Here is a 9,767-nt window from a genome sequence, read left to right as displayed (position 1 = left end):
AGTGAACCCCAAAAGAACCTCAGCTGTTGCCCCTTTGGCCTTTGAGCCTCAAGCAGGTGGAGTCAACCCCACCCCCGTGTTCCCCACCTGGACCCAGAAGAGAGTACCTCTGGGGTGCGGGCTGCCAGCACTGCCTGAGAAGCAGCACCCTGCCCGTGCACACACCGGGCCCAGCTCAGGGATCCTCCAGGCTGGGCAGCCCAGTGAGCTGAGGAGGCGAGTGCAGATGGGCTGGGAGACAACCGGAAGTGGGGGAGCACTTGAGGATGAGGGTGCAGTAGAGGGGAGCCACTGGTGGCAGGGAAGAATGACCAAGTCCCAGGTGAGGTGCATTTCCAACAGGAGGAGTGAACGAACCCACACTCGGCTCCTGTGCGGGGGTCGGTGCCTGCCCAGGGGTCCCCAGGACTGCAGGGAAGCTGGGCTGCAGATGTGGGGGTGCTTATCAGCAGGGGTCCTAGAGGTTGAGTCCTGGATCTTGCCCTCTGCCAAGTTCCCTAAGCCTGTGTTCTCGTCTGTCAAATGGGCTGAGTCTCAGCCCAGGGGCAAATCTGGAAACCACAGTTTCTTCTGGGGGCGGGGTGTGTCCCTGCAGAAGAAGATGGGGGGCTGTCCTCATGGAGCTCAGACCCTCGGGAAGAGACCGCCCAGGTATTTTATTTATTTATTTATTTGCTTTTTGGGTCACATCCGGCGATGCACAGGGGTTACTCCTGGCTCTGTACTCAGGAATCACCCCTGGCAGTGCTCAGGGGACCATATGGGATGCTGGGAATAGAACCCGGGTTGGCCGCGTGCAAGGCAAACGCCCTCCCCGCTGTGCTATGGCTCCAGCCCAAGACCGGCCAGGTAAAGGAAGAAATAAGTCTGGGTTGCTTCAGAGAGAGTGGGGTTTGGGCCCAGGGAGGCTGGTGGCTAAGAGCCTGGAAGGGAAGAGGGTGTGGGGTGGGCGGGAAGGGACAGGAGGTGGCCAGGGCTGGGGTGAGCGGGAAGGATGGGGCGCCCTGTGAGGTATTAAGATGCTAAGATTACCCTCCGCTGCCTCTGAAGTTTCATCTCCACAGGCCTTGCGCGGCTTCCCCCCCTCCCCCCTCACTCTGGGCATGGTCAGGGCTTACCTGAGCTTTATCCGGGAAGGAGCCCCGCCCCCTGCATCTTGGTTCGAGGAAACTGAGCTGCACAGGGCCCAGCCACACCCCCACTTATCCCCACTCCAGGCTGCCCCCCACCCCCAGCCCCAACTTCCACCCTGGGAGGGGGCTCATGGGGCCTCACTGAGCTAGAAGGAGAAGCCAGAGGGGGGCGCCTCCCTCCAGACTCGCCCCTCGGCCAGAGAACCCCCTGGGACTGGGCTCCAGGAGCCGAGGGGGCAGCTCCGCGTTCGTGCCAGCCCAGAGCAACCTGATCAGCAGGAAACGGGCCTCGGGCCAGAGCAAGCCTCGCCGCACACCTGGAGCTTTTGTTCCTTGGGCTCCCCCGTGCAGCGTTCCCAGGCACCTGCATCAGGCCCCAACAGCACCTGGGCCAAGAAGGGGCTCCCACGGGCTCTGGTTCTCGGCCTCAGGGAGTGGCCCGGATGTGAGCCTGGGGGAGGTCTCCTGGGCCAACAATAGTGCCCAGACACCATTCCCCTTCACCCCACCACTGGCCCCATTTCACAGAGGAGGAAGTGGAGGCCCCCCACAGGTTACGGGTAAGTTTCTAAAGACAGGCTGTGAACACAGTGCCCAGACTGTCACTGGACCATGACCTCTGGGAAGGGCTCCAAAGCAGACTCAAAGGTCCTTGTCCAGGTCAGGTTTGTGGGCTTCTTCCCACCCTGCATCCTGCGTCCTCATCAAAGGACGGGGGCGGGGTGCACGGTCACCTGTGGGGCACCTCCAATCCTGGGTCCCTCTCGCGCCCCTGGGGAACATTCAAGGAAGACATACTTTTCGGAACTGCCCTCTGCTTCTGCCCAGATAAACAGATACACAAGAATAGCAAAACCAGCGTCGAACCACTCCCAACTCGAGAGCAAAAGCCAGCGTCGCCCAAGCCGCCCCCACGGGGCTGGGCTCCAGCACTTTCTCAGGAGGAAGGGCTGAAGGGACAGCACAGGTCACCCATGGCACAGGCACTGGGCAGAGAAGATTTACGGAAACAACAACCACAAGCCAAACACATGAAGCTCCAGTGACTAGCCATGGCCTTGGAGGGTCCTGGTTACAGGGAACAGACCCGAGCCCCAACCCATGCTAGACAGCTATCAGGGTGTGGGCCCAGGGCCTCCCTTCATAGTCCATGTGTTTTGTTTTGTTTTGTTTTGTTTTTTTGGGGGGACACACCTAGTGATGCTCAAGGGCTACTCCTGGCTCTGCGCTCAGGAATTACTCCTGGTGGTGCTTGGGGGCCCATATGGGATGCTGGGGATCGAACCTGGGCTGGCCGCATGAAAGGCAAAGGCCCCACCTGCTGTGCTATTGCTCCAGTCCCAGTCCACGCTCTTTCCCGTCCCTCCTTTGGGGATCAATTGTCTCTTCTCTGGGCCAGTTCTGTTGTTCAAGATGGACCCACTGGTCACCCTCCACCTTAGTGACGGGTCCACGGGAGGGTGCTGATGCCAAGGATCAGGCCTGTCGGTGTGTCCATCAGATTTAGACACTGGTAACAGCGAGAAGCGGCTGGAGCACGGGACTTTTCCAGCAGAAGGCCCAGAATGATCCCCTGAGAGACCCCCCACTATGCCCTGTGCTTGGATAGGCCCTGAGCGCTGTCAGGTGTAGCCCCCAAACCAAAACAAGGGGCCAGAGAGGTGGTGCTGAGGCTAACATGCTTGACTGGTAAGATCACCAGCACCAAACATGAAGTAAGCCCTGAACACCCTGCCGGTGACCCCAGAACCAGTGAATTAGAACTGGGACCACAGAGAGGGCTTAGTGGGCTAAACACAGGCTTTGCATGCAGGAAACCCAGGTTCCTGTCGCAGCACCCCAGGGCACCGCAAGCTCCATTGGGAGTAAGCAGCAAGCAAAAAAGTAGCTCGTGAGCACCACTGGGTGTGTCCACAAAACAAAACAGAGTGGGGTTCACTGGGCTCCTGAACTCCTTTCTGCCTCCCACCCCGGAGCCCTGCCTAACCCCACCCCCAGCGAGGCGTGTCCCAGCCCAGCAGTTCAGCAGGACCTCGTGGTGTGCCAAGTGCAAGTTTTATGCAATCTGGGCTGTGGCATCAGAGAGACACTGTGCCCTCAATCACTCAGCGTGCCAGACACAACCCAGGGCTGGTCTCATCGGTCTGGGCGGGCAAGGGCGCAGAGACGCGCAAGCCTCGAGGTCTCGGTAGTGAGAATCATTTCTGGCACCCAGGGATCAGAAGCAGGGCTTCTGCGCCCCAGCTCCCAGACCATCTCCCCGACCCAGGAATCGAGACTGGGTGCGTGGGGGCGGCCGAGAGGCCTAGGCTGGAGAAGTGAGAGTATACTGCAGCAGCAGCGAACTTTTCTTGCGCTGGTCACTCCAAATCCCCAGCACCCCACAGCTCCCCATATCCCGCCAAGAGTGATCCCTGAGCACAGCAGAGCCAGGAGTAAGCCCTGAAAACCACCCGTGTGACCCCCAAAACAGAAACAAAAAGGGAAAGCAAGAAAGAAAGTAAGAAAGACAGAAAGAAGGAAATAAGGCAGGCAGGGGCTGGAGTGATAGCATCGCGGGTAGGGCGTTTGCCTTGCACGTGGCCAGCCCCCGGATTCGGTTCCCACATCTCATATGGTCCCCTAAGCACCGCCAGGAGTAATTCCTGAGTGCAGAGCCAGGAGTAACCCCTGTGCGTTGCTGGGTGTGACCCAAAAAGAAAAAGAAAAGAAAAGAAAAGAAATAAGGCGGGCAGACAGGCAGACAGACTGAATGCTCAGGAGAAGACGTCTTTGGCCTCTACGTGCCCGGCTAAGGTGGGCACTTGGAACAAGTGAATCAACAAATGAGCGAATGGGTGAATCGATAAAGTGCTGGTTACATTGGTTGGTTACGTGAGTCACTGCTCAGCAGGATAAGACCTACTTTTGTTGCGGGGGGGGCGGGGGAGTAGGTGTCGGTGGTGGCAGAGGGGTTGTGGTAGGCCAGCAGAAGGGTCCACCCCAGGTCTTTTATGCTCCCTGTCACTCTCTGTCTCCGTTGCGGTGGCCACACCCAGGATCTTGAGCTCCCCACCCCCACCAGCCAAGCTCTAACCAAGGCCACCACCACCCAAGGTCGTGCCCCAGACACGGCGGCCCTCCAGCTCTTGGTGCGTCTGCCAGCGCAGCACAACATAGACTTCCTGCTCAATCTGTAATTTCGACACCGCCTCCTCCCAGCCCACTGCTCCTGCCTGTGGCACCCCAGTCGGAGCAGCCAAGAAAGCAACTATCTGGTTCTCCCACCCTCGGGACCCTGGGTTGGTTCAAGTTCATGCGAGGCGGAGCTGAGACACCATGGCCCCAGACCTGGGGAGACTGTGCCCCCTGGTGGCTGGAAGCCTCCCAGCGCCTTGCTCTCTCCCACGGGGAGACTCACTTTCTCGTTTGGCTTTTCAAAAGCCAAGGGAGGGAGGGGGCCGTACAGGGCTGAAAGCTCTGGCCTTGACCGGGTCCCACAGTGGTTTGATCTCTGGCACGGAATATGGTCCCTCAAGCTCCAGCAGGAGTGACACCTGAGCGCAGCAGTCAGCCCTCCGCACTGCCAGTGTGGCCCCAATTAAAGCGAAATATAACAAAAGCAAAACCGCACTCCTGAGAAGCCCAGAACTCAAAGCAAACCCGTGAAGTCGATACTATCTCAAGGAATTGAGCCTCACGGATTTTTGCAGGTACCATTTTAGATCTTCTGAAGCCAAATTTTCTTTCCTTTGTTCCCCAAACACATTTTTTTTCTGATTTGAATTTTTTCTATCTTTACCTGCCAAGGCAGGATGAAGAAGTGAGGGTTGGAAATTTGCTTTTGTTCTGGGTCACAAGTGGTGCTTTGTGGCTCTGCATGCAGGGATCACTCCTGGCGGGGTTCAGGGAACCACATGGGGTGTCGGGGATGGAATCAAACCCGGGTCAGCTGCGTACAAAGCAAATGCCCTCCCTGCTGTACTATGGTTCCAGCCCTAGGCTTGGGAATTGTTTAGTCACTTGCCAGTTTTGTGCAGGTTTTGCAGCTAACTAGGAAGTTCTGTAACATACCTCTCACTTCTTTTGTGATTTTAAAAAGGGGAAATGAGGATCCCCAGTGGATTCAAGGCATCTGGAAAACAGGCTCCCTCCTTACATTCCTCAGCTCAGATAAAACGGCTTTGTAGGCTTTGTAGGGAGGAGACAGTGTCTGTTTACAGCCCTCACCCCAGGCTCACTCGCTCACAGTGAGGTTACATAACACTTTTGTCAGCGATGTTTGTAAATGAGGATTCAAAACACGGCAGAGATAGATATGGAGTGGGGGTAAGGGGTGTTCACCTCAGACACAACACAAGCAGTGACCAGCCTGCAATAACTGATTACAGTCATTACAGTCGGGCACTGTCAGGTACCAGGTTGGTAGTGGCTAGAGGCAGGAACTGGAGTGGACCTCGCTGGACCCAGAGTGAGGGCCGGCCAGGCCAGGCACGCAGTGAGACTTAAGGGGCTGGGGCTAAGAGGAGGGAGGCAGTATCCATGTATCCTGGATATGCCCACATGCCTGCCCCTGAGGCTCATGCCCAATCCAGGAACAGCCCCCCCCACTCCACCCATGAACCCCTCCAGGGTACCGGGCTCTCTTAGTGCCCCAGGTTGGCCTTAGAAGGTGCAAACCAAGTCCTCAGGGGGCCCTGAGGTCACACAGGCTCCCAGACTCCAAAGGAAGGTCTCCTCATTCTCCCCAGACACATGTAGGGGGGAGTGTGGGGGACACATGTGGGACCCTTGGGTTGTTGAGAGTTGGGTAAGGCCGGAGGGTCTTGAGAGCACACCCACACCGAAGGTCAAAGTGGCTAGCCAGGAGGGGGGTGCAGGGGTGAGAGGTTCCAGAGGGCCCCATTCCTCACCAGTTTTCCAAGGGACAAACAGGGTCCAGGGCCCTCATGTAGGCAGCGGGGACATAGGCACCTGAGCTGGAATATGGCTCTGTTGATGAGAGGCTTAGCAAGATCGTCAGGGCCCACTGGCAAGGCCAAAGTCTCAGGGCACCTGGGGGAGTTCAACGGGCTGGTGTGTGGACCAGATACCTGGGCTCAGGAGAACATCGTCAGGAGGAATGCTCAACACCAGGCTAGCAGGCGCCCCGAGCACCGCTGGTTGTGGTCTCAGAACCAAACAACAAAATCAAGACAGACAGGACGCTTCCCTTTGCATTTCATTTGCTTGTGTTTTGTTTTGTGTGCTCAGGTGCTTCCTCTTGACATTGAGCTCAGGGGTCACTCCTGGCTGAGCTGGGGGACCCTGGGGTACTAGGATTCCAACTGGGTTAGCTGCATGCGAGGCAAATGTCCTCTTACCCACTGTACCATCACCCTGGCCCTGTATCTCAGAAGAGGCCAGGGGAGGTCACTCAGCTCCTGGACCACAGCTGCAAGCTGGCCAGGCCTCTGGACTAGCTCAGCGCTGCCCCCTCTGGGCGGCCTCTTTCTGGCTCCGTGAGAGTGTGTGTGTGTGTGTGTGTGTGTGTGTGTGTGTGTGTGTGTGTGTAAGCAGGCCAGGTGAGGGCACACAGTGGGCAGGGGGGCTGGCAGGGGAGGGAGGGAGTGGCAGCAAGTCAGCACCTGCGTGGAAAATGCAGTGGCTGAGTGGGTCTGTGTGAACGTGTACACATGTCTGTGCGTGTCTGTGTGCGCATATTATCTCTATGTGTGTGTGTGTGTTTGCATGTCTCTATGGATATCTGTGTACATTTTTAGCTCCATGTGTCCAGGTGTATGCTGTCTCTGTGTGCATGTCACTCTCCGTGCATGTGTATGGAGATATTACATGCACATGTATGCATGTCACTGTGGGTTCACGCATGTCTCTGTGTATGCATGTCTCTGTGAGAACATGTCTGCCTGTCTCCATGCATCTATGCATATGTGTATGCCTGTCTGTGTGTACGTGTCTGGTTCCATGCATGTGTGCACGTGAGTGTTTGCATGTCAGTATGTGTAGATGCCCCTAGGGAAGCCTTGGGCTGGGGGATGTTCAAGGCTCTCACTGTGTAACGAGGACTTCTGGTGGGGCTCTGGAGACCCTTTGTGCTGCTGAGGATCGAACCCGGTCATACATGTGCATACCCACTGTATTTGCTCTCTTCAGCCCTGGGGGGTGGTTTGACCCAAGTGCAAATGATTGCCCTGTGTGCCTCTGCCCCCCTGCAGGTCTGGGAAAGGGCATGGAAGAGGGGGGTGTGGGCCACAGGGAATGGCAGCCAGGGGTGGTAGAATGGCAGGGGAGGGTGTGAAACTGTGTCTGCCTGCAGCAGGCTCACCTGGTGTTCCTGTGAGTGGAACTAGCAGGAGAGAGAGTGGTGAGGGGGCAGGACAGGGAAGGCCACAGGGGACCCAGATTTCCAGAACTCTGTGGGAGGGCGAGGCTGGAAGCAGCTGGAAGGACAAGGAGAGAGCAGGCAGCTCGGACATCCCTCGGAGTGGCCCATAAATAGCCCTGCCGTTGGCACCTCCCACCAGCCCACTGGGCTGCTGCTCTCTGATTGCTAAAAATGCGCCACATTTTTCAGTCCTGAAGCCCAGACCCATGTCGCCTCTTCCCCTACCTCTCTCTTCCGCAGCTCGGGGTCTTGCCCTTCTTGGGGCACCTGCCGGGATGCTGGAACCAGACCTGAGACTCTCCCCACATCTCCCCCACTGCTGTTGCCAGAGAGCACAGACCCACAGGCCGCTCCCCTCTCCCAAAGAAGACACAAAACAAATGCGAGGTGGGGCAGGGCCGGGGAGGGTCACCTATTGGTTAGAGCCCTTCTTTTCTGGTGGTGCTAAGGATCAGACTTGCATGTTCCCTGCTCATGAACCATCCTGTTCCCTTGATGAAGTTTTTTCTGGTTCTGCCTCTTCCCAGATCTGCTCCTTCCTAGCGCAGATCTCCCTGTCTGGCGACTTTTCCCTGTCAGATGCCTCCTGGATCGCTCTTGGGCCCGCCTGGTTTCCTGGGCAGAGGCTGTGTGGCCCGCAGACTGAACGAGTGCCCTACTTGCTAGATATCGTCGCTTCAGTTCCCAAGAGGCAGTTTAATCTGAAGACTTTGTTTCAACCACTCTGAGCCACTAATACGCAAAATTCAGAGGTCCCCCCCCCACATCCCCGAAATGTACAGCTGTGTCCCACCTTTGTCAGACTGTTGGCTCCCTGGCCCGGCACATCCAGAGGCTGAGATACCACGAGGGAGGACAGGCAGCAATTACCCTGTTTTTGTTTTAGGAGTGCCAGCAGGGGTAGCTGACGTGCCAAAAGGAAAATGAAATAGCGCTCTATTGTCCCACTTCATAGGTATGGACACTGAGGCCCGGGAGCCAGGGGATACTGGGATGGCTCATGAGCCAATGCTGGCAGAGTCCTGTTTCTGTGTGTGCTCTGAGCAAGAGCACCGGGAACAGAGTGGGAGGGGTCAAGGGTCATACCAGATCATATGCAGATCAGGCATTAGGCTTGGATTAAGAGGCTGGGGGCTTGGGGGGTGGTTTCTCAAAGCAGCCCGCTCTGGGTCCTAGTCTCTAGACCTCAGGGTCAAAGGAGAAGTGCTGCTTGGCTGGACCTGGAGGAGGAGGCTTTGAAGCCAGAGACTCAAGGTCACTTTCCTGGCTCAGTTCCGGCTAGCCATTTGCACTGTGAGGCAACGGAGAGGAAGTGGAGCATAGGGCAGGCAGAGTTGCTGATCTTGGGAGAGTGGGTGTGGCTGGGAAGGTTGGAGGTGGGGTGAGGGGCATCACAAGCATTACCATAGAAACCAACACCTAGCCGGTGTCTCAATTCTAAAAACAGGGTGGGGAAGTTTTAGCTGTTTGGGGCAGAACCAATCAGTATTTTCTTTTTTAGGAGGGCCAGGGGTTTTACGTCTGGCAGTGCTCCGATGCTAGTGGGGGAGGTGCTGGGAAGGATTGGGTCACTTTGTTCTGTGGCAACCCCCTGTACTACCTCCCTAGACCAGATTATCTTGTTTTGTTTGCTTTATTTTGGGGCCACACCCAGCTGTGCTCAGGGCTCATGCCTGGTGGAGTTCCGGGGACCATTTATGGTGGAAGGGGAGGGGTGGGAATCCAACGTGGGTTGGCTGCTAACATCCCAGGAGCCTGACCTGCTGTCTTCTCTCCAGCCCCCCTTCTGATTGAGAACACTTTATTTTGCTCCACTGGTCTGTGCTCAGGGCACACCACTGGCTCTGTGCTCAGAGATGACTTCTTTTTGTTTTTGTCTTTTTGGGTCACACCGGCAATGCATGGGGTTACTCCTGGCTCTTCACTCAGGAATTACTCCTGGCGGCGCTCGGGGGACCATATGGGATGCTGGGAATCGAACCCAGGTCGGCCGCGTGCAAGGCAAATGTCCTACCTGCACCAGCCCTAAAGATCACTTCTGGCTGGGCCTGGGGTATTGCAGGATTGCCCGCGTGCAAAACAAGCGCCTTACCTCCTGTACTGTCTCTCCAGCCCCCTGCATGAGAACATTTTCACGGGGTGAGCTGGGTAACCTCTGCCCAGAATGCCACAGTACCCATCTGGGAGGTGGTCCGCTTCTTGGTCAAATCCTTCCCGGTGGGAAGAAGCACCAGCCCTAACCCGTGGCTTGGAGGGCTGGGAGAAAGGCA

Source organism: Sorex fumeus, unplaced genomic scaffold, assembly GCF_029834395.1.
Source record: "Sorex fumeus unplaced genomic scaffold, SorFum_2.1 ptg000024l, whole genome shotgun sequence".
NCBI lineage: Eukaryota > Metazoa > Chordata > Mammalia > Eulipotyphla > Soricidae > Sorex > Sorex fumeus.
This window is presented reverse-complemented; position numbering follows the sequence as displayed.